This window comes from Mauremys reevesii, unplaced genomic scaffold, assembly GCF_016161935.1.
Source record: "Mauremys reevesii isolate NIE-2019 unplaced genomic scaffold, ASM1616193v1 Contig141, whole genome shotgun sequence".
Taxonomy (NCBI): domain Eukaryota; kingdom Metazoa; phylum Chordata; order Testudines; family Geoemydidae; genus Mauremys; species Mauremys reevesii.
Window position 1 is genome coordinate 46,933 of NW_024100762.1, and position 25,855 is coordinate 72,787.

Here is a 25,855-nt window from a genome sequence, read left to right on the forward strand (position 1 = left end):
CAATCCATGAAATAACAACAGGGGCATAAAGAAAGAGGGGAGGGAACATCTCACGGCCAGGGCTGGATGTGCCCAGGGCCCCCTGCTTGTCCATTGTTTCCATGGAATTTGGCCCCCTGCTTTGCACACAGGCCAGAGAAAGATCTTGCTGTTCCTGTGTCTGTGCAAGGAAAATTGTGCTTCCCTAGGAAAGAGAGGCGGGAAATGGCCCCATGATGAGACAATATCCTCAGGATTGAGACCTAAGGACTCAGGCTGAGAACTGATTTAACCCCACTCATCTGGGATTTAACAAATTGTCTTCCATGGAGCAGGGCCAGTTCCAGCGTTTTTGCCACCCCCCGTGGAAAAAAAATAAAAAAGCTGCAATCAACTGGAGCTCTACCTCTGCCGCTTCTGGCAGCAAGTCCCTCCCTCTGCTGCTGAAGTCTCCCCTTTCCATTGACCGCCCCAGGGACCTGCTTGCTGTGCTGGTGCCTGAAGCCAGCCCTGCCATGGAGACACTGGGAAGATGGGGGAATTAGGAAAATACAACGGATTTATTTATGTTGTAAGTGAAGAATAACTGAAGCAGATTTAGTTTAAAGTCACTTTTCCCTGATTGGGAATTGAACCCAGGCTGTGGCAGTGAAAGTGCCAAATCCTAACCACTAGACCACCAGGGAAGTGATGTTAATTTTCTTCTCACTTACACTACACTTTCTTAGGCTACTTTCTATCCACTTTCTGAATCCACTCCATTGTCCACTCCCTGAGGGGCTAGGAGCAGAGTGCAGAAACCCCTGTGCTCAGGGTCACAACCTCAGCCCAACCCAAGCCACTGAAACAAACACAAATCATGCTTCCTCTAGCAGGATCACAGAGCAACACAAAGAAAACGCATGAGGAACAATCCTCCTCTGCCTTCATTTCCCCCATTGCAACCCTCTCAGCAGCCGACTCTTGTGGGAAGGACACTGAGCTGATAGGAGCTCTGGTATAGAGACCAAGGCAGGGGTGTTGCACCCCCCTCAGTGTGAGCTGATCACATTCTGACTCTGGAGGAGGAGGGAAAGGCGATGGCCACATGATGGGGCCAGTATATACCACAACATGGTTCTTTTATGTGGGATGACTCTGAACATTGACTGATCTCCACTCCCTTGTGTTTGAAGAGATGTTTAGTTTTGCACTTAGGAGGCTGAAGCAATTTTATGGATGGTGACACTACAATTAAAGGGTTATTTAATGTTGTAGAAATTGTTAAAAACTCTTAGCTTAAACTGGAACTGCCTGTTATTAAAGGCTGGTTTCTCTACGTCAGTTCCATAAGCTCTGCTAGACCCACCCTGGGTTCTCTCCTGCCTCGGTGGGAACTGGAGGGAATCGTCCCCTGCTGCCCTTGCCTCCAGGCTGCTTTTTCTGGGGAGGGGACGTGGAATTGATTTGTTTGCTGTTGAGAAGGGAGCCAGCCAGTTCTCAGGGAACGAGAACTCCCAGCATCTTCCCAGCCCAGCCCAGGCTGCTGCCCTGTCCCAGCCTCTGTTCCCCTGGGGGCCCTGCGTGTTTGACTCTAGAGCAGGCCGGGAGCAGCAGCTGAGGCAGAGGACAGCCTGGGCCGGGCAGATAAGAAGGTGTTTAGCAAGCAAAAAAGGTAAAATGGCAGGGGAGTGTTACCTTAGACTCGACGGCATTTCTCCATTGGTCTGTCTGCTTTGTGGCAGGGACAATAACACGTCCTGCTGCTTTCGTTATTTCAAAGGGCGGTTTAGGATTTTCATTCTCACACATGATGCACATGAGTGTTATTTAAACCATAAGAAAAACCACACTGGGCTAGACCAAAGACCCATCTTGCTCTGAATCTTGTCTTCTGACAGTAGCCAACAGCAGGTGTCCCAACAACCAGTCAACAAGGCACCACTGGGAGTTGAACCCAGGATCTCCTGTTTACAAAACAGATGCTTTAGCCAGCTAAGCCATGGTGCCTATTGGTGGCTAAAATACAGTGTCTGCCCACACCTGACTCTCTGCCATCGCCACCAGGATCTGACAAGCTTTGCTTGTGTTTGGATTCTGCAAAGCAGAGGAGCAGGTGACGTTTTCCTTGCAAGCTGTGTGTGTGTGTGTGTGTGTGTGTGTGTGTGTGTGTGTGTGTGTGTGTGTGTGTGTGTGTGTGTGTGTGTGTGTGTGTGTGTGTGTGTGTGTGTGTGTGTGTGTGTGTGTGTGTGTGAGAGAATCATTGGCCAGGGCTGTTTTGCTGACAAAATAAAACGACTTTGATGAGAGGGCTAGAGCTTTTTGCAGCAAACTTAAAGTAACAGAGTAAACACTGCTGTTCTTTATATCACCATAACTGGCCTCCTCCAGTATCCCACAATGCCTGCTGTGAACTTGCCTGCCCTGCATTCCTGCTACAGAGCCATGGGCCCCTCCCCTTTCATCGCTCTGGGAAGTTCTGACAGCTGAGCCTGCTGCTCTGCTCCGGCAGCCAGGAGCAAATCTCTCTCCCGCCCTGCGAACACAGAGCAGGGTGGCGGGAGCTTCCTTACCTGTGGGGGGGCACCGGCATCTAAAAGTGACACCCCCATGACACCCCTTTCCTGGAGGAGGCTCTTACCTTCTAAACAGGGACGGCTGTTTTCTAGTAAAATCAGGAAAAGGGAAGGAGAAAACTCGAAAGAGGTTCCTCCTGGCACTCACGTCCGTGAACCCGAATACTCTCTCAGTCCTCAAAGAGAGACCTGGAGAAGGAGACTTGCTGAAGCAAAGCCACAGGGGTCTCTGAGGTTTCCCTGGCCCCTCACCCCTGTCCTGCCTGGCTGATGTCAGCATCTCTCTGTGAGGTCACCACCTCCCCACCACCCTTGAACAATAGTCTGAGGTCCTGCAAAAGGCCTTTGTGATGTCACTGCCACACCCCTCCCTTGCTGTGCTAATGTCCTGCCCCTGGCCAGGCACTTTGGAGGTTTGAGCTACTCCCTGTGGATCAGCCCACTCAAGGAGCGTTCGTTCTAGGAAGCAAGCCAGCTAGACAGGAAAACATCAGACGCTGCTCCCAATGCTACACTCAGTTTTTCAGAAATTAGTCGACTTTATGGCCAGAAGAGATCATTAGAGCATCTAATCTGACCCCCTGCATATCACAGGCCTCCTGTATGACACAAGAGCTACTTTTGGGGAAAACACATTCCAGAAAGGCAGCTAATCTTCATGAAATGACACCAAGAGATGGAGAATCCATCACTTTCCTTGGTAGCTTGTTCCGGTGGTGAAATATCCTCGCTGTTGAATTTTTGTGCCTTAGTTGTAATATGAATTTGTCTCTTTTCACCATTCAGCCATTGGGTCTTGTTATGCCTTTCTCTGCTAGATTCAAGAGCCCTTTAATACCCAATATTTTCTCTTCATTAAGGCCCTTCAATACTTCAATGAAGTCACCTTTCAATCTTCTTTTGATAAGCTAAACAGGTTGAGCTCGTTCAATAGCTCACTAGAAGGCATTTTTCTTCAGCCCTCAGAACATTTGGTGGCTCTTTGCTGCCCCAGCTCCAATTTCACAACATCTTTTTCAAATGAGGACACCAAAACTGGAGGCAGTATTCCAGTATCAGTCTCACTGATGCCGTGTCACCTCCTGTGACGTTATTGACATAACCTATAACTGTATAGATCATTGTTGCGACCACTGTTCTATATTTGCAGCCAATATTGTAGAAAGGTTGTCGTGTAAGGGGTCTATGGAGAGGTTCTGATTGGCTGATTATAATGATGCTATTTCTAGATGTGTATTATTTTTGTAGTTGACGTTATGAATATTGGCTCTATGCTGCCCGTATTTCAAACTTGTGCTCTGCTTCCAGGGAACACCCCAGCCATACAAGTTGGTGTCAGTTCTGCCTAGCTTGCTTGATGGCCCATTAAGGACCATCAGCTATACAATCGACCCATTGAGAGAAGGCAGATACGCCTTGTGCCTCAGCAAGGTATGCAGGGACCTGCCTATGGACAGAACTCTTAAGTTTTTCTATGCCAGGTGCTGTATAGAGTGTCCTCAAGACAAAGAAAGCAAAGACCACATGGCAAGAGACTATACAAGGCTGATGCCTCATCTCCATCTTGTCTTCAATCCTGCTTCATACCCCTGGAGGGACTTTGCTACAAACTGAAGCGCTAGACAAAGGACTGAATGACCCATCCCCGCTGTCGATGTTCTCCAGAGGCTTGATTTGAACCTGCAGTTTATTCCATCACTGCTACAAGCCTGAACCAAGAACTTTGCCATTACTGGATGTGAAGGGTTAAAATCCATGTGCATTTTGTATAACAACCTGGTCTATGGATTGTGCCAGCTCTTTTCCAGAGCCAAATCCAGAGTATGGTCAAGGGACCAGAGGCCTAGCAAATCGTGATCAGCTAAGAGAAAGCTGGGTAACCAGAAAGCCTTGCTTGCTAAGATAGGCCTGGTCAGCAAATTGCCAGGTGTTGGAGCTAAGAACTAAAGCAGGCCCGCACAACTCGTAAAGCGGCGAGGGCCACATTCCTCCAAAGATAACAGCCGAGGGCCGAAACCTCCCGGCCCCGCAGAAACACCCCACCCCAGGGCCGTCCAGCCCTGCAGAAACAAACCCTCCTTCCCCAGCGCCGCCCAGCTCCGCAGAAACACCCCCCCCCCAGCACCTCCCGGCCCCGCAGAAACACCCCACCCCAGGGCCGTCCAGCCCTGCAGAAACAAACCCTCCTTCCGCAGCGCCGCCCCACCAAAACAGCTGTGGGCCAAAAAGGAAGGTTGGGGGTGGGGAGGTGATACTTTATTTTAAATCAACCGGGGGCTCTCAGCTGAAGAGGTGACTGGGAGCCCTCAGGGTTAAATTAAAGGGCTCAGGGCTCCGGCGGCTGGGGGAATGCGGCAGGGTCGGCTCTAGGTGTTTTGCTGCCCCAAGCAAAAAAAAACTTGGCTGCCCCCCATCCCAGCCCTGGGCTCCCCCCTGTACCCTCTTGCTGCCCCAATCCTGGGCTCTCCCCCACTGACCCACACCTCCTGCCGCCCCAGCGCTGGGCTTCCCCTTTTCCTCCCCACCAGTGCCCTCCCCCCACCCTGGGCTCCCCCCCCCACCAGTGCCTCCCCCGCACACACACCTCCTGCCTCCCTAGCCCTGGGTCACTGGTAACGCTCCCAGGGCAGGTCATTCAGCAGGAATTTTGGATGTGCACAAAACACAGACAGGATTGGTTCCCATATGGTTACAGAGCTGCAGTAAAGTGGAACAGTTTTCAGCTTGTGTGATTGGAGGATATCTGGATGCATATTATAAGACTGTCCTCCATAAGTGAGGAAAAGTTGAGGTGCCTTTATTATTCTTTTGTTCCACTCTTTCTTTCTATGGGGAATTTGCCAATGCAATATCACTGTCTTCCTGAAACAAACAAAAAGGCAATGGCTGTTGAAAATAGCCATTCCAGTGCTAATAAGCATTTCTTGCTCAATTTTATCCTGCTTTTTCTACAGCAAGTTACAGTGGATCAGTATATTTGATTTGGGAGAAATGAAGTAACAGCTGCCCAAACTGAGCTTGAGCACTCCTGAATCCTGAGGTGTTCAAATCTGGAAGGCGGGGGGGGGGGGGGGGCGGTGGGCACCACGGGGGAGCATGGCAGCAATGTGTCTGGAGCTGCATGGAGCCAGACACGCTGGTCTGAGTGGCACGGTAAGGGAGCTGGGGGTTGGAGAAGGGGTAGGGAGTTCTGGGGGGCAGTCAGGGGACAGGCAGCAGTAGGATAGGCATGGGAGTCCCAGGGGTTTATCAGGGGACAGGTAGGGGGTGGGGTCTTGGGGGAAAGTTGGGGGGGGTCTCAGGAGGGTGCAGTTGGGGACAAGGAGAAGGGAGGCTTAGATAGGGACTGGGGTCCCAAGGGGCAGTGGGAGCAGGGGTCTTGGGAGGGAGCAATCAGGGGACAAGGAGCAGCAGCATTTAGATGGGGGTGAGGTTCTGGGTGGCAGTTAGGGGCAGGAGTCCCAGGAGAGCGGTATCAGGGGACAAGGACCAGCGGTGTTAGATGGGGGGTGGGGGTCCTGGGGGGCAGCTGGGGCAGAGGTCTGGGGAGGGGGCAAACAGCAGCTGTACCGGGATTCAAACGGCTCTGAGTTGCCCGCAGCTGCGGGGAGCCCTGAGCCCTTAAAATCCCAGCCACGGCTGAGAATCTCTGCGGGCAGCCAAGAGCCCTTTGATTCCCAGCTGCAGCTGGGATTTAAAGGGCTCTGGGGCTCCCCGCTGCTGCAGACCGCCCAGAGCCTTTTGATTCCAGGCCGCGGCTGAGATTCAAAGGGCTCTGGGCTCCCCGCCGCTGCAGGCAGCCCAGAGCCTTTTGATTCCAGGCCACAGCTGAGATTCAAAAGGCTCTGGGCTCCCCGCCGCTGCTGACAGCCCGGAGCCCTCTGACTCCCAGCCGCAGCTGGGATTTAAAGGGTTCTGGGCTCGCCGCGGTTGCCGGCAGCCCAGAGCCCTCTGACTCCTGGCCGCGGCCGGGATTCAAAGGGCTCTGGGCTGCCCGCAGAGCGCTGTGTGCGGGGGATTTAGAATCCCCTCACGGGCCGCACAATGAGGCTCTGCGGGCCGCATGCGGCCCGTGGGCCGCGTGTTGTGCAGGCCTGAACTAAAGAATTGTGTCTTATTCAGAGTTGCAGATTGAACAGAGAATCCCTGTTCCTATTGTGTTAGTCCCCTCTGTAGGGAGACGTTCTTCCCACAGATCCAACCTTGAGTTTATGAGAAGTTGGCACATGTCAGTATAAGATATGGCATCCTTCCACCTCCCTTCCCAGGGACCACGTAGTAAGTTTTTTGGCAGAAGGGGGTTGTAGTGAAAGGAAGTTTGAGAAACCCTGGCATGGAGCATCTCCATTAATGAGCTGCAGTGACATAGACTCAATGTTTGAAATGTTGACTTGTCCTTAGCCTCTGAATACGTCTAGACTTGGTGCACTGTGGGTGATCTGACACTGAAAGTACAACCATGAAGATACCACACACCAGCCTTGCCTTGCTGGCAAGAATCAAGCCTCCACAGGAAGACACCCATGGTTTTCTAGCCCAGCTCCCTAAGCCTTCAGCCACAACCACTTAACACAGGGGCCTTTCTACACTATGGTTCTGTTCTCACTGAAAGGTCATTTCCAAGAGTCACTCTTCCCACTCCCCATGCCAGGCCTGGACTCTCCATGCTGCCCACTTCCCACACTGCCGGGATCCTTCCCTGATCTCCCCTCAGAGCTCTGCCCCCCACTCCCACTTCTGGGATCCCCTCCCAACACTGTCCAACTCCCCTGCTGGCCAGATCCCTTCCCATTCCTTTCATTTCCTGCCTCCCCTCTGAGCAAAAGCTCTGGACTGTTCCCACACGGGGAATTGAATCCAGGCTGCCTGCATGAAAACACCAGGAATCCTGGCCACTAGACCATATGGGACTTGCACAAACAGCAATCCATTTACACATTCACATTCATTAACATTTAAAAGTAGCCATTCAAAAAACTTCAAAAACAGACTTCAAAGAGAATTTGCAGAGTTACAATTTATTTACAAACTTAACACCATTAATTTGAGCTTGAATAGGGACTGGGAGTGGCTTACTCACCACAAAAGCAATTTCCCCTCTCTTGGTATTGACACCTCCCCATCAATTATTGGGGGTGGACCGCATCCACCCTGACTGAATTAGCCTTCAGCACTGGTTCTCCCCTTGTAAGATAACTCCCTTCACTTCATGTTCCGATAAATATTTATGCCTGTATCTGCAATTTTCACCCCTTGCATCTGAAGAAGTGGGTTTTTGACCCACAGACACTTATGCCCAAATAAATTTGTTAGTCCTTAAGGTGTCACCAGACTCCTCGCTGTTTTCATGAAATAAAAGCAAAACACATTCTAAGCTGATCTTAACCCTTTCAATGCCCTTACAAACTTAGATGCTTCTCACCACAGGCTGGCTGGTTGCTTTTCAGCCGGGGTCTCCCCTTTGATCAGCTCTTCAGTCACTTGGTGTGGTGGTGGCTGTAGGTGGAGGTGGAAGAGAGAGATAAAGCATGGCAAATGACTCTCCTTTTATCATGTCCTTCCTTCCCCATTGGCTTTGTGGCCCTCTTCAGAGTCAGGTGAGCATCACTGCCTCTCTCCAAGCAAGGTTGAGCAATTCCCCGTGTGTGGCCTCGTGCAGGTGATGGCTGATTCCTCCAACTTACAGCATAGTGACAACCACACTGCACAATTCTCATAACTTCATACACATGAATGGTATACATAGATGGGTAGAGAAATGACTTTCAGCAGATCATATCCTTTCCCCTGATACCTTACAAGTCGTGCTTTATATGTAAGATAACGGTTATATGAAAATGAGGAATATGGGGGTTACAGCCGCTCCCCCAAAGGTCTAGAATGTCACACTGAGATTCTATTTTAATTTATGTAACTAACTTTGACCGCTCTGCCTAACACTTATAATCACTTACAATCTCTCTTTCTGTAGTTAATAAACTTATTTTAATGTTTTATACTTACTTGTGAAATTGTCCAAAGTGCTTGGGAAAGCTGCTCAGATTAAAAAGGCTGGTGCATATTCACTTTCTTTTTGAGGAAGTGGTGAATTAATTAATGAGCTTGCACTTTTCAAGAGATTTTGAGCAGTGTAAGACGGTACATTTCTGAGGTGCAAGGCTGAGGGCTGGGGAGATATGCTGGTGTCTCTCTATGTATAATTGAGGAGTGGTTTATAGAGCATTCATGCAACTTAGTTGGGTGCATTGCTGCATGTTGTTGGCTGAGTGATCACAGCACATGGAGGGGGTTTTGCTGCTTGTCACTAGTGCAGCATTGTAAGACACAGCCCAGGCTGGAGAGATAAGAGGACAGAGCAGTTCCACAGTTTGGGATTGTACCCCATGGACCCCACCACACAGAGACCCTGCTGTGACCAGCCGTGGTAATACTGTGCTTAGTGCTCTGCTTTGTAGCTTCAACAGCTGCACATGCAAGATGAGTTTCAGTGACCTTGACCTTGTTTCCATGTTTATCCAAAGCCTCCTTTTGACAGTTGTCAGCAAAGAGACCCGTTTCTTTTGCAAGCATTTGTATAGCTAGCCAGAGTCGGGCTTCTCTGTTAACAAAAAAGATTGACCAAAACGTGACAAGAGGAGGCACATTCAGCAAGGCAGCACTGGATGCTGGATCCTGAATCTGCTCTTTATTCAGCAGCTCTCTTGGCAAGCTCTGCCATGGTGCCACGCTCTGGGACTTCTCCCCTAATTGCTCCATTTTTCATCAACACTAACATGAAAGGTGAAACGACAGTAATTCTCCATTTCCTGCAAGCCCTGCAGAGAATCCTCTAGAAGGGGCTCTGTGCATAGATATGCCCAGCAAATCGCATGGGCGCACAACACAGGCTCTCCTGTCACAGCAAATTGCAGCCGGAGCAACCTCCTTGCCAATGCCAATAGCCTTTTCATCAACACCAGACTAAGGATTTGATTCTCTCCAACGCTCTGCTGGAAAGAAGCCTTTTCCTTCACAAGCAATTACTTGGATTGTCAAGGGAGGTCTCTTCTGTTTCCTAGGAAGGCACAGGAAAATGTGAGCAGAGGAGACAAAAGCTATAGAACAAGACACCACTGGGAGTTGAACCTGGGATCTCCTGTTTACTAGACAGGTGCTTTAGCCTACTAAGCCATGGTGCCTTCCCCAAGAAGACATTTGCAACCATTCTACTTGATAGTCCAAGACTAAACCTTCAAATTCCAAAGTAAAAATGTTCCCCATTTCCCTCAAGACTTGCAGACCTTGAGCAGGCTGGCTCAATGCACAGAAAGCCACAGCTGAGCTGACAGAGGGCTTCTAACATGTGCTTCTCCCACCAGCTGCTGTGATCAGATACTGATTAGTGCTCTGTGTTTCAGTCACAGCAGCTTCATCTCAACTCTGAGTCATGGTAACCTTTCCATCAGCTCCAGATTTACCACTTAACACTTTCCAAGACTTAGCTGCAAGGAAGGGTCTCTGTGTCTTGAACAAGCACTTACAAGGATTGTGCAGTGAGGTCTTTTCTTTTCATTAGGAGAAATAAAAGAAAGGAGCCTGACAGACAAGCCAGGTTCAGCAAGGAAGAACTGGCAGGCCAAGCCAGGATCTCCTGGTGAGTAGGAAGGCTCTTCAGCCAGCTCTGCCCAAAGATCACTATCTAGAGGCCACTTCCCACAGAGACTGATTATGGTTACAGACCCATCCTGAAATTAGAGCAGGATATTTTAAAGCTTATTCTCACAGTAAAGTAACACAATTCAATCATGTCGGCACAGAGGAGAAAGCACTCCGTCATTTCATAGTTATTGCTACTGATCTCACTGACAAACTTCCTTTTCTCAGGGCTGCTCCCAGCACTTTAGGGAGTTTTTCCTCTTCTCCCTTCCAACTGTGGTGATGGGACTGCAGCAGCTCCCCGGATGGCTGGCTTTGCTCTTTCACTTACAGCCTTCACTGCTTTGGCTGAAGCTGTGTTTGCCACCAGTTTAATCCATAGCTGAGACCTCAGGTACCAGCAGCTAGTTACAAAGGCTCAATTCCCATCACCATCAGTGGGAGGTTATCCAGGGCTGCCGGATTTGGCCCATGGACAGTCAAGGTGCTACAGCAGCTACATTCTTATGTTGTGAGTCCTGCAGCCTATTACCAAACTGCTCTGCCATAGTCTGCAGGGGGCCTGACTTGCTGAGAATCTGGCAGAGGAGAGCCCCTGGAGTAGAGAAGGAAAATGTCCTCAGCAGTCACAGCCGGCAGGAGCAGCAAAGACTGAGTATCAGACACACTTTTTCACCAGGACAGTAAATGTGCACAACCCCCTGATATATTCTCAATTCACTCCCCCTCCCAAGGAAGCCCTATTCTGCTCTATTACACTCTCATGGGATGGGAGGGAAGGTCCTCTCATGGGTAAATAACTGGTTACAAGGTAGAAATAAATGGTCAGGTTTCAAAATGCAGAGAGGTCAATAGTGGTGTCCCCCAGGGGGTCTGGGACAAGTGCTATTCAACATATTCATAAATGATCTGGAAAAAGGGGTAAACAGCGAGGTGGCAAAATTTGCAGATGATCCAAAACTACTCAGGAAAGTTAAGTCCAAAGCAGCCTGCGAAGAGTTACAAAAAGAGCTCACAAAACTGGGTGAAAGGGCAACAAAATGGCAGATTTGTTGATAAATGCAAAGTGATGCACATTGGAAAACATAATCCCAACTATACATATAAAATGATGAGGCCAAAAATAGCTGTTGCCATTCGAGATGGATTTTGGTGTCACTGCGGATAGTTCTCTGAGAACATCCACTCAGTGTGCAACAATGGTCAAAAAAGCAAAGAGAATCTTGGGGGCCATTAAGAAAGGCATAGAGAATAAGACAGAAAGTATCATATTGCTTATGGCCCACCAAATGCATTGGCCTCCCCTCAGGCAGGGGACTTATAGGCCCTTCTGCCAGTTGGTGTTGGCAGCAGCAAGGGCTGGGTTCAATGTCTAGGGGAGGAGAGCAGCAGAGACGCAGGAGGAGAGAGAGTCCTGAGAGGGAAGCAATGAGAGCAGAGTGCAAACCAACCAGCTGAGGGTCTCACAGGAGTCCTGAAATATCAGTAGCTCCAGGTCCAATCAGGGCTGCCCAGGGGGGAGGGTAAGTGGAGCAATTTGCCTTGGGCCTTGCAGGGGACCCCATGAATTTTTCGGGGCTCCTGGAGTGGGGTCCTTCACTAACTCCGGGGGCCCTGGAAAACTCTCATGGGGCCCGGGCCCCTGGAGATTCTTCCGCTGCGGGTCTTCGGCGGCGGGGGGGTCCTTCCGCTCCGGGACCCACCACCGAAGTGCCCCAACGTTATTTTAATCGAATTTCCTGAATCGAGTTCATCCATTCAATGTTATGTGTCCCCACTAAAGCGTGTGTATTTGGAGGAGTGCGTCCACAGTACCGAGGCTGCATCGAGTGGCAGAGCATTGCACTGTGGTAGCTATCCCACAGTTCCCGCAGTCTCTGCCACCCATTGGAATTGTGGGTTAACCTCCCAGTGCATGATGGGGCAAAAATATTCTCACAGGTGTTTCTGGGTGTGTGCCGTCACTCACTCCTCCCTCTGTGAAAGCTACGGCAGACGCCATACTGCCAGCATATGGTGCAGCACGGTGCACCGCCTGTCTCCTGGTATGTTGAATCCACTTCAAATGTCCTCTCCTCTTTCTAGCTACGTTTTCATCTAACCATTTCATGCCATTTCTCACTCATCGTGAACAGAGCCAGACAGCTTCCAACACTTTCTCCAGATTGTCTGTGCTGGGCTCCTGTGGAAGCTACAGAAGGCAACAATTCCCCGCCATTTCTCGGCCATCGTGAACAGCTTCTGCCGCAAACGCTGCAGGTTCCAATCAAGTCTCTGGAGTACATCCACAGCTGGGATGGGTCATTCAGTCCCTTGTATAGAGCTTTAGTTTGTAGCAAAGTCCCTCCAGAGGTATCTGCCTTCTCTCAATGGGTTGATTGTATAGCTGATGGTCCTTAATGGGCCATCAAGCAGGCTAGGCAGAACTGACACCAACTTGTCTGGCTGGGGTGTTCCCCTGAAGCAGAGCACAAGTTTGAAATACGGGCAGCATAGAGCCAATATTCATAACATCAACTACAAAAATGATACACATCTAGAGATAGCATCATTATAATCAGCCAATCAGAACCTCTTCATAGACCCCTTACACGACAACCTTTCTACAATATTGTCTGCAAATATAGAACAGTGGTTGCAACGGTGATCTGTACAGTTACAGATTATGTCAAAAACGTCACAGAAGGTGACACGGCATCAGTGAGACTGATATTAGAATACTGCCTCCAGTTTTGGTGTCCTCATTTGAAAAAGATGTTGTGAAATTGGAGCTTAGTCAGCAAAGAGCCACCAAATGTTCTGAGGGCTGGAGAAAAATGCCTTGTAGTGAGCTATTGAAAGAGCTTAACACGTTTAGCTTATCAAAAGAAGATTGAAGGGTGACTTCATTGAAGTGTTGAAGGGCCTTAATAGAGAGAAAATATTGGCTATTAAAGGCTCTTTAATCTAGCAGAGAAAGGCATAACAAGACCTAATGGCTGGAAGGTGAAAAGAGACAAATTCATATTACAGCTAAGGCACAAATATTCAACAGCGAGGATGATTCACCAGAGGAACAAGCTACCAAGGAAAGTGGTGGATTCTCCATCTCCTGATGTCGTTTAATGAAGACTAGATGCCTTTCTGGAATGTGTTGGCCCCAAAAGTAGCTCTTGTGTCATACAGGAGGCCTGTGATATGCAGGGGGTCAGATTAGATGCTCTAATGGTCTCTTCTGGCCATAAAGTTGACTAATTTCTGAAAAACTGAGTGTAGCATTGGGAGCAGCGTCTGATGTTTTCCTGTCTAGCCGGCTTGCTTCCTAGAACGAACGCTCCTTGAGTGGGGTGATCCACAGGGAGTAGTTCAAGGCTCCAAAGTGCCTGGCCAGGGGCAGGACATTAGCCCAGCAAGGGAGGGGTGTGGCAGTGACATCACAAAGGCCTTTGGCAGGACCTCAGCCTATTGGTCAAAGGTGGTGGGGAGGTGGTGACCTCACAGAGAGATGCTGACATCAGCCAGGCAGGACAGGGGTGAGGGGCCAGGGAAACCTCAGAGACCCTGTGGCTTTGCTTCAGCAAGTCTCCTTCTCCAGGTCTCTCTTTGAGGACTGAGAGAGTATTTGGATTCACGCACGTGAGCGCCAGGAGGAACCTCTTTCGAGTTTTCTCCTTCCCTTTTAGTGATTTTACTAGAGACCAGCCGTCCCTGTTTAGAAGGTATGAGGCTTCTCGAGGGAAGGGGTGTCCTGGGGGTGTCACAGTTCGGATGCCGGTGTCCCCCCTCCCCCCACTGTAAGGAAGTTCCCACCATCCTGCTCTGTGTTCGCAGGGCGGGAGAGAGCAGCATCCACGGCAGTGATTTGCTCCTGGCTGCCGGAGCAGAGCAGCAGGCTCAGCTGTCAGAACTTCCCAGAGCGATGAAAGGGGAGGGGCCCATGGCTCTGTAGCAGGAATGCAGGGCAGGCGAGTTCACGGCGGGCATTGTGGGATACTGGCGGAGGCCAGTTATGGTGATATAATGAACGGCAGCGTCTACACTGACACTCTGCCACTTTAAGTTTGCTGGAAAAAGCTCTAGGCTTCTCATCAAAGTGGTTTTATTTTGTCACCAAAACAGGGCAGTTTTCTCACCAGACGTGGCATTGCAGTGTGTGCACCAGCCCCGAGCTGCTGACCGAGGGAGCGTTGTGTGTTTTTCAAACACCTGAGCAATATAATTCTGCTGAAATAACTTCGTAGTGCAGACCTGGCCAAAGATTCACACACAGACACAGCTTGCAAGGAAAATGTCACCTGCTCCTCTGCTTTTCCAAACACAAGCAAAGCTTGTCAGGCCTAGATGGAGATGCAGGGAGTCAGGTGTGAGCAGACACTGTACTTTAGTCACAGGCAGGCACCATGGCTTAGCTGGTTAAAATGCCTGTTTTGTAAACAGGAGATCCTGGGTTCAACTCCCAGTGGTGCCTTGTTGAGATGCTTTTAGAGCACCTGGTATTGGCTACTGTCAGAAGACAAAATACAGAGCTAGATGGACCTTTGGTCTAGCCCAGTGTGGTTTTTCTTATGGTTTAAATTACACTCACTGGCACTGATAACAGAGTTACTGAAAGTTTGGGAGTTAAGAGCTGATAGGTCAATGGGCCAAGCCCCTCGTGGATGACCCCCACCCTCTGGGACAGGGACAGGTCTGAGCTCTCGCACCAAATGCTCATTGTGGCTGCCAGAATCTGTGGGCAGCTCATTTAGTTTACACCCAGGGTTGAGTCCTTGATTCACACATCAGGGATAACAACCCTTTGTTTCTCCTGCCCCTATAACAAGGAGACTGGGAATCCAACACCAGCCACCAGTGATCATTTCGGCCAGCAACCCAACCTATTTCCAACATGCTGTAAAATCCACATGCAGCCTCATACACGAAACCTTGCAAGAAAATCTTCCTGAGGGGGGTCTGAAGCACCTGCTGCTGGAGGGAAGGAGGGAGCCGTGGGTTGGGATTGAGGAGCAGCGTGAGGAGGGGGGGCTGTGGGTTGGGACTGAGGGGCACTGGGAAGAGGAGGGGGCTGTGGGTTGGGACTGAGGGGCACTGGGAATAGGAGGGGGCTGTGGGTTGGGACAGAGGAGAAGGGTGAAGAGGAGCAGGCTCTGGTTGGGAGTGAGGAGCAGTGAGCATAGGAGGGACTGAGGGTTGGGTCTGAGGGGCACTGGGAAAAGAGGGGACATGGGTTTAGGCTGAAGAGCATCTTCATTTGGGGATCCAGCAGGACAGGGGAAGGCAGCAGGTGATTCTAATTCCTTAGGGATATTCTGTGTGTGTGTGTGTGTGTGCAGGGAAGGAACATGCTCTATGCCCAGAGGCCTTTATTCCTCCAGGCCTGCAAGGACAGAGGGGCTGTCAAGGAGTTGCTCCTTCAATCCCCCCCACACAAAGGCCCTTCTTAGGAAAGCAAAATCCTGAAGAGAAAGAGTAACACCAAAGGAAACTCCAGAAAGTCAGACTGTTCCAACCACAGTGAGAAGTTTATCACCTGACCAGGGACTTGAACCCTAGACCCTCAGATTAAAAGTCTGATGTTCTGCCAACTGAGCTAGCCAGGCTCACATAGGAAATGTGCAAATTGGTGCAGAGGTGAAGCTAGTCAAGAAAAAGCGAGACGGCCACAATAGGGGAAACCTGCTGCTCTCTCTCTCTTCCCAGCCCTGGCCTGGCCTGGTATTAGTGCAGGTTAAAAAGATGGGAAAATATTGGCATCTACCAGCCTTTCATACCTTCCCCACCACCTGGGCTGCATAAGGGGAGGACAGAGAGCAGCAGCCCAGGTGGGGAAGGTGACCTGGATGCAGGGAGCCCTGATGTCGCTCCTTGCTCCCCCTCTCACAGCCCCCTAGCGATGTGCGGAGGAGCAGTGTTCAGGGGCGGCGGGGGGAGCGAGCAGCAATGCCAGCTACTCCGTGCATCCAGGTCAGTTTCCCCAAGTGGGCACAGGACGGGGTGCAGGGGTTAGGGGGAAAGGGAGCACAGTGCAGGGGTTACGGGTGCGGGAGGAGGCAGGGGTTAGGGGTGCAGAGGCGGGCCACAGGGTTAGGGGTGCAGAGCTTGGGGTCAGAGCTTGGGGGCACCAGAGGGGGTGCAGGGTTAGGGGTTCAGGGGTTGGGTGCCAGAGAGGGAGCACAGGGGTTAGGGGTGCAGAGGTTAGGGGGCAGGGTGAGGGGGGCAGGAGGGGGGGCAGGGTTGGGGTGTAGGGGTGCCAGAGGTCACAGGTTTAGGGTTCGAGGGGGGCACAGGGTTAGGGGTGAGGCACGTAAGGGTGCTGGAGGGGGTGCAGGGTTAGAGGAGCCAGAGGTTGGGGATGTAGGGGTTAGGGTGCCGGAGGGAGTGCAGGGGGGAGCACAGGGTTAGGGGTGCAGAGGGGGGCACAGGGTTAGGGGCGTGGCCCAACCCCACAGGAGATTGACCCCATGTTTAAAGAACAAACCTCTATACTAAGGGCTGCAATATCCACTGGGGTGAGACAAACGGCATCAGCTCCTTGCTGCCCAGCCTGTGAGAGCTCTGACTGTGCGTCTATAAAGGGAACAGCGAATGGAAGTTAAGTGGCTCCGGGACGCGCTCTGTTAGAGTCCCACCGGGACCAGTGAGCAGAAGTTAAGTTGCCTCCTGTTTTATAACTGATGGGTGATGGGGCAGCAGTGATTAGGGGCACGGAGAACGGGGGTGCCTGACAGGCGTTGGGCTGCAGGGTTCCCTGCTGCCGCTCCGCAGACTGGAGCCTGCTCCTCCTGTGCAGGGCCAGCTCCAGCTTTTCTGCCGCCCCAAGCAGGAGGGGGGAAAGGACAAGCTGTGGCTCTTCGGCGGCAGCTCAACCACACTGCTGCTTCTGCGGCAGTTCGGCGGCGAGTCCTCCCCCCCTTCCTCTTTGGCAGCAATTCGGCAGCAGCTCAAAGACTAAGACAGGGAATGAGGGACCTGCCGCCGAATTTCCGCCAAAGACCCAGCCGTGCTGCCCCGATACCGGACGGGCCGCCCCTTTGAACTGGCCGCTCCAAGCACCTGCTTGCTACCCTGGTGCCTGGAGCCAGCCCTGCTCCCATGACAAGCAGGGGCTGGTGCAGAGCGTGGCAGGGCAGGGAGATGACATCTCCCCTAATGGCGGGGCCTTTTCACAGCAAGGGCAGCACCTCCCCGCAGGAGCACAGACCCCACCTGCTCCTCCTGCTTTCTTCTGACACGACCACTCCCATGGTGCTGTGAGGCCCATCCTGGCTGGTGGGAGATGGAGGCAGTGGACACTACCACTCCCATGGTGCTGTGGGGTTTTCAGGTGGGGTGCCCCCCCCCCCAGGGTTGGGCTCCAGGGGAGGTGTGGCAGCTTAAGGAACTGGGGGGGGGGGTTGCTTGGAGGAGGTTTGAGGACCAACAGCGAAGGGGAAGTTGGACACCGGCCAGAATACCAGGAGCTAGCGGGTGATAAGGGGGGTTCTGGGCATCAGAGTGGGAGCTTCCCCCCCTTCCCGGCCACAGGCCCAGGGGGCTCATGGATGGAGGAGTTTGGGGGGCTGTGGGGGCCCCTGAAGGACTAGCTCAGCGTGTGATGAGTGACTGGGGTGTATGTGGGGGCCGGACTGTGGGCTGGGGTGTCCAGGGGGACCCCAGGAAAGGGACTAAGGGGATTAGGGGTAGAGGAGGGTGGGGTTACCGAGGTGCATTGTGGGAATGTGGGATTTAGAGCCCAGAGTGGATGGGTGGGGGCGGGTTGGAGGACCCCCCCAGTGGCTGAAAAGGGGAACCCGGCAGATTGGGGGGCAGCAGAGATTGGAGATGAGGAACCCCCCGCCCTGGGGATGGACTGGGGCAGTGGGGGGATGGGAAAGTGGGGCCCAGCCATGGAGAAATGGGCTGGAATCAATTAGGGGCGGGGCGCTGAGGGGGGAAGGAGGTTGGGGGGATGGGAATTTCCTTGGGGTGGGGAGAGAATTGAGAGTGTCTCAGGGGGTTGTACAGAGGTATTGCCTGGGTGAGAGACTGGCTAAAACACAGGCCTCACTGTGAGCAGGATTCAAACCTGCGCAGGGGAACCCTATTGGATTTCAACTCCAACACCTTAACCACTCGGCCATCACAGCTGTGACCACAAAACTGCCCCAATGCCAGAGAAACTGGTAAAGAATCCCAATGCCCAGGCGTGAAGTCATCTGAACTACAGAATTCCCACCGCAAACCTGGCTCCCAAAGCACAGGTGGGATTGGGGGTTTGTTCTCTTTGCTTAGCCATGTGCAGTCGCAGAGAGAGCGCGTTTAAAAGTCTCCCGTCCCACAGAGCAGGAAGGGGAAATGATTCTCAACTTGAAGCCTGATGTGAATGAGGATGGCTGGACCACAGGGCCAGGGACTGGCCTTTGCTAGAGAAACCACTGTCCAGTTTTAGCCAATTAGGACAAGTCAGCAAATAAGAACAACCTCAGGTCTCAGTAACTGCTGCAGGTAGCCTCTCCCCATTGCCCCTGCGGACTGTCAGTCTCAGGTGCCTGATTTCCCATTGGCCCTTCCCCCTTCTATTGGGACTGGGAACTACCAACCAAACCCCCACTAAGTTTCATTAAGGGGACAACAGTCCCTTATACAAGCCGGCCCCGTGAGGGTCACCGATGTGCAGAAAAGCAGCACAAGCTGGTCCCATGGTGTAGCGGGCAGCACTCAGGACTCTGAATCCTGCAATCTGAGGGCAGGTCCATACTCACCGCGCGGGTCGACGCGGTGAGTTCGACTTCACGGAGTTCAAACAATTGCATCTGATCTAGATGCGATAGTTCGAACTCCGGAAGCGCCGCGGTCGACTCCGGTACTCCACCACTGCAAACGGCGGTGGTGGAGTCGACAGGGGAGCCGCGGAGTTCGACCCCGCCGCGTCTGGACTGGTGAGTAGTTCGAATTAGGCTACTTCGAATTCAGCTACACTATTCCTGTAGCTGAATTTGCGTACCCTAATTCGAACCCCCTTTTTAGTGTGGACCAGGCCTGAGTTCAATTCTCAATGGGACCTTGTGTTGGCTTGTGGTAAAGCCCTGGAGCTCACAGTGCTCAACTTCCCTGTTTCCAGTTGTTCAAGAGCCAGTCTTTCCCATCCTGTTGGGTTATTATGGCTGTGGTGGGTCAGGGCTCTAGAACTGGCTACTGACACCTGAGGGTCGGGATTCTCACAGCTTCACCTGATGCCCACAAGTTTGGCCATTTTGCTTGCAGCCACATGTTGCCTCTTGTCCACCTGGCACTTGAAGGAAGGAGGGCCAGGGCCAGGGCCAGGTTTGATAGTCAGGGCTAGGCAGGAGGGAGGCAGAGTCCCAGGTGGGAGCCCAGCACCTCTCCTCCTCTGGGCACCTAGAGCAGAGGCGGCTGGTGCTGATAGCTCCAAGGGAAGGTTTAAAAGCCACAGAGCAATGGAAGGCCGAGCTAGACGAGGGCAGGACCATGCCTATGCGTGGCCACCAGACAGCCACAGAGACACCAGGCCAGCCTGCTCCCTGCTCCCTGCCATGCCAAACCCCGACTGAAGGCCACCCACAGACCAGCCTGCAGGGCGGCTGCTGATGCTCTGTGGCCAACATCAGAAGATGGTAGGAAAGCAGGGCCAGCCCCCCTGGTGGGGCTCTGACCGTTCCCACTCATGGTGCTCACTTTGGCAGTGGAGCCGCCCATTTTCTTTGGCAAGTCAGGAATGGCCAAGGCGAGACTGGAAGCCCCTGGGGCTCATGCCCCAGCCTTTGTGACACCCAACCCCCAACTCCTTCCCGGGGCTCTAGCTGAAGCCAGAGCATTGGCCTGAGCGGCCAAGAAGAGGTTCCAGCCCTGAAGGGAGCAGGACGTTCAGCACAAAGTGAGCACAACCACGAGGGGACTCAAATCCTGAATCATCCGATCCACAGGGAGATGCCTCATCCTTTAGGCCACATGATGAGGGGGTCTAAACACTTCTTTGGAAAAGCCGGACACTGTGTTTCTCAGGTCATCTACTGAGGGGGGGCAAGACTCTCTGGGCACAAGAAGTCGAGTTCCCAGTGAGACGTGAGACTTAACTGTATGGGGCCAGGTGCAGGGCTTTGGCAGGGAGGCTCGGGCATGGGGGATTGAGGTGCAGCGGATGGACCGGCTGTCTAGGCACAGAGATTTAGTCTCCCTGAGGAGGAGGAGGAACCCTGCTGACAGGCAGTGGCTGTGCAGAAAAAGAGGAGGGGTTCCTGGGACTTTTTTTGGCCTCTCTTTTGCCTGCCTGGTCACTCTTGCCTGCACACTGGGATAATCACTCTTGTGGTGAATGGTGAAGCTCTTTCCTAACAAGCCCAGGTAGCTCAGTTGCTAGAGCATCAGGCTCTTAATCTGAGGGTCCAGGGTTCAAGCCCCTGTCTGGGTGCTCAGCTTTTAAGGTGCCAGGAGCCAAACTCTGTTCACAGCCACACAGGGATTCCCAGAAGCTGTGGCCATTTCCTGACAAGGTTCCTTTCCTCAGGAATCAGGAGAGAGGCCACATCCGCAGGAGCAGGTGCAGATAGCGCAGTCTCTTGCTGCCAGGAAGCGCTGTGGGGCCAGGTGCTGAGAAAGCCCAGAGGGGGAGCAGCAGAGATGGGGGGAAGGGAGAGAGAGAAGCAATGAGGACAGAGCACAAGTGTACAGGGGGCATCTGGTCTGGCTATTGTGGGGAACTTCCCTGGTTTATACACGACCCTGGTGGAATTGGCCAGGGGAAGGATCTGAGTCCCCACCCCCTTACCCAGAGGCTGCCTGACCTCGAGGACTGTTAGGATACAGAGATTCAGGCCAGTCTGCAGAGGCCTGTACTTTAAGAATTTAGGTGTATTTTTTTCACTTAGCTAGTTATAAAGATATAAAAGAAAGAATAAAAAATCACTGTCTGTCTGTGTAATGGCCTTCTCTTACTGTGACAGTCTGAGGCCTGGTTCTTCGGCTAAGCAGCAAAGGCAGCCATAAGGTGGGAAGTGTATGGTCACATCCTCACATTCCCAACTAGTCACACTGAAATAAGGTGCTATTGGGCTGTTAGGAATACAATCCTGTCCTGATATTCCATCACCTCCAGAGAAAGGGAAACTTAGTTTGGTAGCATCCTGTCTGGCAAGAACTCACTTTTCAATAGACACAGCTGGAAAACCCTTATGTCTGTATAGATGTAGTTGTGAAATCCTCCCTTCTGTATTGTTTTGTATGTTTATTTGCATGGTCTCTGTCTGGTTCTGTGATTGTTTCTGTCTGCTGTATAATTCATTTTGTTGCGTGTAAACCAATGAAGGTGGTGGAATATAATTGGTTAGATAATCACGTTACAGTATATTAGGATTGGTTAGTTACATTTCAGTAAAATGATTGGTTAAGGAATAGCTAAGCAGAACTCAGGTTTTACTATATAGTCTGCAGTCAATCAGGAAGGCGGGGGGGCGGGGGGGAATGGGACCAGGGACTGGGGATGGGGGAATTGGGATCATGTTTGGCTATAGGGGGAAATGGGAACAGGGGATGGGAACAGAAACAGGGACACAGACAAGGCTCTGTGGTGTCAGAGCTGGGAAGGGGGATACTGAGGAAGGAAACTGGAATCATGCTTGCTGGACGTTCACCCCAATAAACATCGAATTGTTTGCGCCTTTGGACTTCGGGTATTGTTGCTCTCTGTTCATGTGAGAAGGACCAGGGAAGTGAGAGGGTGAAGGAATAAGCCCCCTAACACTGTCATTTGTTGCTCTAGGCTCCATTCACATCCCACTCCTGACACAATCACTGTCTTCTATCTGATGAAATAGCCTAATTTCAATCTCTCCTGTAACATTACACCACCAACTATTCAGCATTTGTATGAGAGAAGTTGGAGGGAATCCAAACATCTTCAAAAGTGGTGCATGTAGAGCCCCTCGCTGGGTAAATTCCAAGCTCCTTACCCAGAAGAGTCTTGGCCTGGCTTGAGGGGGGCAGGCTTGGCTGGTCAATATAGAGGGGGAGGGAGAAGGGTACATGGACAGTGTAGAATGTGAGACTCATAAGCTGTGGTTATGTGCTCTGAGAGTTATCCCCTTGCTTTCCATTTAAGGTCAGGGAGGGATATTATAACCAAGTGTTCTGGCAAAACTTTTCCCCCAGCCTGGTCAGTGAATCCTATGGTGAGAAACTTTCTGTGCATTTCAGTTTCTTGTATTGTTGGATGGGGCCTGAGGTGCTGGAAGGGAAATGTCCATGGAAAACTTGGACATCGCTGTTGTCCAAAAAAAGGCAGGTGTTAGACACAATCGCTTCTCGTATTCTCGTGGAATCTGAGTCTAGCTGAAGAATTTCTGTCTATCCTAGAGAGAATCATTCCATTGTAAATATAAATGCAATGAGATCTTCAGGTTGAGTCAGCACCTTTTAAAAATATTTAGTGAGCAAAAAGCCATTCTTTGCCTTGTTGATAATGACAAGAAGCCCTCTTTGCCTTTCCATTTCACATGCAAAATGAATGGAGATTTTCATTGAAAAACTTCTGGTTTTTAGGGGGAATTGAACCCAGGCCAAGGCTGTTAAAACTCTAGAACCCACTGCTTAAAGCACCAGGGAAGACTGTTTTTCTCTGACAGCCAGTGTTGTTCTCCTCAGCCTCCTACTTCACCAATGTCAGACTCTGAGTGCAGTTAAGCTCTGGAATAGGCTCCCAAAGGCATCTGTGGTGTCTCTCTCCTCAGAAGTTTTTAAGAACAGGTTGAACAAACCTCTGCCGAGGATACTCTGCATATACTTGGTCCCATAGACAACCTGCTCTGGCTCTATCTGCTACCTTCATCGTGTTTGGATGTAAAGGTGGGAAATGATGGGGAAATTGGCCCCTCTTTCAAGTTTAAATGTTGTAACTTCTACATCTAGACTGGGGTGGCCAACCTGAGCCAACGTAACTGCCAAACGTGCACCTTTGTATGCAACTGCTGAGTCAGTTGTGAACCTTGCTACCATTATCATTATCCCTTTGAAATGATGATGGTGATGGACACTTGGCTCTATATCCCAGAGTGCCCTGGACATCTACAGGCTGCATTAGCCAATCCAACCATTCGGCACTTGCAGATGGGCACCTCTGTATTGTGCCTGAGTCTTGTACAGCTATGAATGGCTGGTAGATGCCGATACTTTCCCGTCTTTTTAACCAGCACTAATACCCAGCCAGGCCAGGGCTGGGAAGAGAGAGAGAGCAGCAGGTTTCCCCTATTGTGGCCGTCTTGCTTTTTCTTGACTAGCTTCACCTCTGCACCAACTTGTACTTTCCATATGTGAGCCTGGCTAGCTCAGTTGGCAAAATATCAGACTTTTAATCTGAGGGCCCAGGGTTCAAGTCCCTGTTCAGGTGAAAAACTCCTCACTGTGATTATAAAAATCGGTCTTTCTGGAGTCTTGTTCAGTGTTACTCTTTCTCTCCAGGATTTTGCCTTTCCTAAGAAGGGCCTTTCTGTAGGGGGGATTGAAGGAGCAACTCCTTGACATCCCCTCTGTCCTTGCAGGCTGGAGGAATAAAGTCCTCTGGGCATAGAGCATGTTCCTCCCCTGCAGACACAAACACACAGAATATTCATAAGGAATTAGAATTAGAATCCACCACTTTCCTTGGGAGCTTGTTCCTGTCGTGAATTATCCTCGCTGTTGAATATTTGTGCCTTAGTTGTAATATGAATTTGTCTCTTTTCACCTTCCAGCCATTGGGTCTTGTTATGCCTTTCTCTGCTCGATTAAAGAGCCCTTTCATACCCAATCTTTTGTCTCCATTAAGGCCATTCAACACTTCAGTGAAATCACCTTTCAATCTTCTTTTGATAAGCTAAACAGGTTGAGCTCGTTCAATAGCAAAGAGCCACCAAATGTTCTGAGGGCTGGAGAAAAATGTCTTCTAGGGAAAGTGGTGGATTCTCCATCTCCTGATGTCATTTAATGAAGACTAGATGCCTTTCTGGAATGTGTTTGTCCCAAAAGGAGCTATTGTGTCATACAGGAGGCCTGTGATATGCAGGGGGTCAGATTAGATGCTCTAATGGTCTCTTCTGGCCATAAAGTCAACTAATTTCTGAAAAACTGAGTGTAGCATTGGGAGCAGCGTCTGATGTTTTCCTGTCTAGCCGGCTTGCTTCCTAGAACGAACGCTCCTTGAGTGGGTGATCCACAGGGAGTAGCTCAAACCTCCAAAGTGCCTGCCCAGGGGCAGGACATTAGCACAGCAAGGGAGGGGTGTGGCAGTGACATCACAAAGGCCTTTTGCAGGACCTCAGACTATTGGTCAAAGATGGTGGGGAGGTGGTGACCTCACAGAGAGATGCTGACATCAGCCAGGCAGGACAGGGGCGAGGGGCCAGGGAAACCTCAGAGACCCCTGTGGCTTTGCTTCAGCAAGTCTCCTTCTCCAGGTCTCTCTTTGAGGACTGAGAGAGTATTCGGGTTCAGGCACGTGAGCGCCAGGAGGAACCTCTTTTGAGTTTTCTCCTTCCCTTTTCGTGATTTTACTAGAAAACAGCCGTCCCTGTTTAGAAGATAAGGGCCTCCTCAAGGGAAGGGGTGTCATGGGCGTGTCACAGTTCGGATGACCCCCCGCAATGTAAGAAAGTTCCCACCACCCTGCTCTGTGTTCGCAGGGCGGGAGAGAGCAGCATCCACAGCAGTGATTTGCTCCTGGCTGCCGGAGCAGAGCAGCAGGCTCAGCTGTCAGAACTTCCCAGAGCGATGAAAGGGGAGGAGCCCATGGCTCTGTAGCAGGAATGCAGGGCAGGCAAGTTCACGGCGGGCATTGTGGGATACTGGGGAAGGCCAGTTATGGTGATATAATGAACAGCAGCATCTACACTGACAATTTGTTACTTTAAGTTTGCTGCAAAAAGCTCTAGGCCTCTCATTGAAGTCGTTTTATTTTGTCACCAAAACAGGGCAGTTTTGTCGCCAGACATGGCATTGCAGTGTGTACACCAGCCACAAGCTACCGACCGAGAGAGCGTTGTGTGTTTTTCATACACCTGAGCAATATAATTCTGCTGAAACAACTTTTTAGTGCAGACCTGGCCAAAGATTCACTCACACACACACAGCTTGCAAGGAAAACGTCACCTGCTCCTCTGCTTTGCAGAATCCAAACACAAGCAAAGCTTATCAGACCCTGGTGGTGATGGCAGGGAGTCAGGTGTGGGCAGACAGAGTGTTTTAGTCTCTTACAGGCACCATGGCTTAGCTGGCTCAAGCATCTGTTTTGTAAACAGGAGATCCTGGGTTCAACTCCCAGGGGTCCCTTGTTGACTGGTTGTTGGGGCACCTGGTATTGGCTACTGTGAGAAGACAAAGTTCAGAGCTAGGTGGGCCTTTGGTCTGGCCCAGTGTGGTTTTTCTTATGGTTTAAATAACACTCACAGGCACTGATAATAGAGTTACTGAACATTTGGGAGTTAGGAGCGGGTAGGTCAGTGGTCCAGTCCCCACACAGATGACCCCCTCCCTCTGGGACAGGGGCAGGTCTGAGCTCTCACCCAAATGCTCATTGTGGCTGCCAGAATCTGTGAGCAGCTTGTTTAGTTTACAGCAAAGGTTGAGTCCTGCTTCGTGCACCGTGTGTGAGAATGAAAATTCTAAACCGCCCTTTGAAATAACAAATGCAGCAGGACGTGTTATTGTCCCTGCCCCAAAGCAGACAGACCAATGGAGAAATG

General features: G+C 51.2%; 5 non-coding genes across 5 annotated transcripts; 2 read left to right on the top strand and 3 right to left on the bottom strand.

Annotated features, from left to right (window-relative positions):
* Positions 1 to 593: 593 nt before the first annotated feature.
* Positions 594 to 665, bottom strand: TRNAE-UUC. The gene has a single exon. It is a non-coding gene; the product is annotated as a tRNA-Glu (tRNA).
* Positions 666 to 1,894: 1,229 nt separating this feature from the next.
* Positions 1,895 to 1,968, bottom strand: TRNAT-UGU. The gene has a single exon. It is a non-coding gene; the product is annotated as a tRNA-Thr (tRNA).
* Positions 1,969 to 14,542: 12,574 nt separating this feature from the next.
* TRNAT-UGU lies at positions 14,543 to 14,616 on the top strand. Its single transcript has one exon. It is a non-coding gene; the product is annotated as a tRNA-Thr (tRNA).
* Positions 14,617 to 18,192: 3,576 nt separating this feature from the next.
* Positions 18,193 to 18,274, bottom strand: TRNAS-UGA. Its single transcript has one exon. It is a non-coding gene; the product is annotated as a tRNA-Ser (tRNA).
* A 2,209-nt stretch (positions 18,275 to 20,483) lies between these two features.
* TRNAK-CUU lies at positions 20,484 to 20,556 on the top strand. Its single transcript has one exon. It is a non-coding gene; the product is annotated as a tRNA-Lys (tRNA).
* Positions 20,557 to 25,855: the final 5,299 nt, after the last annotated feature.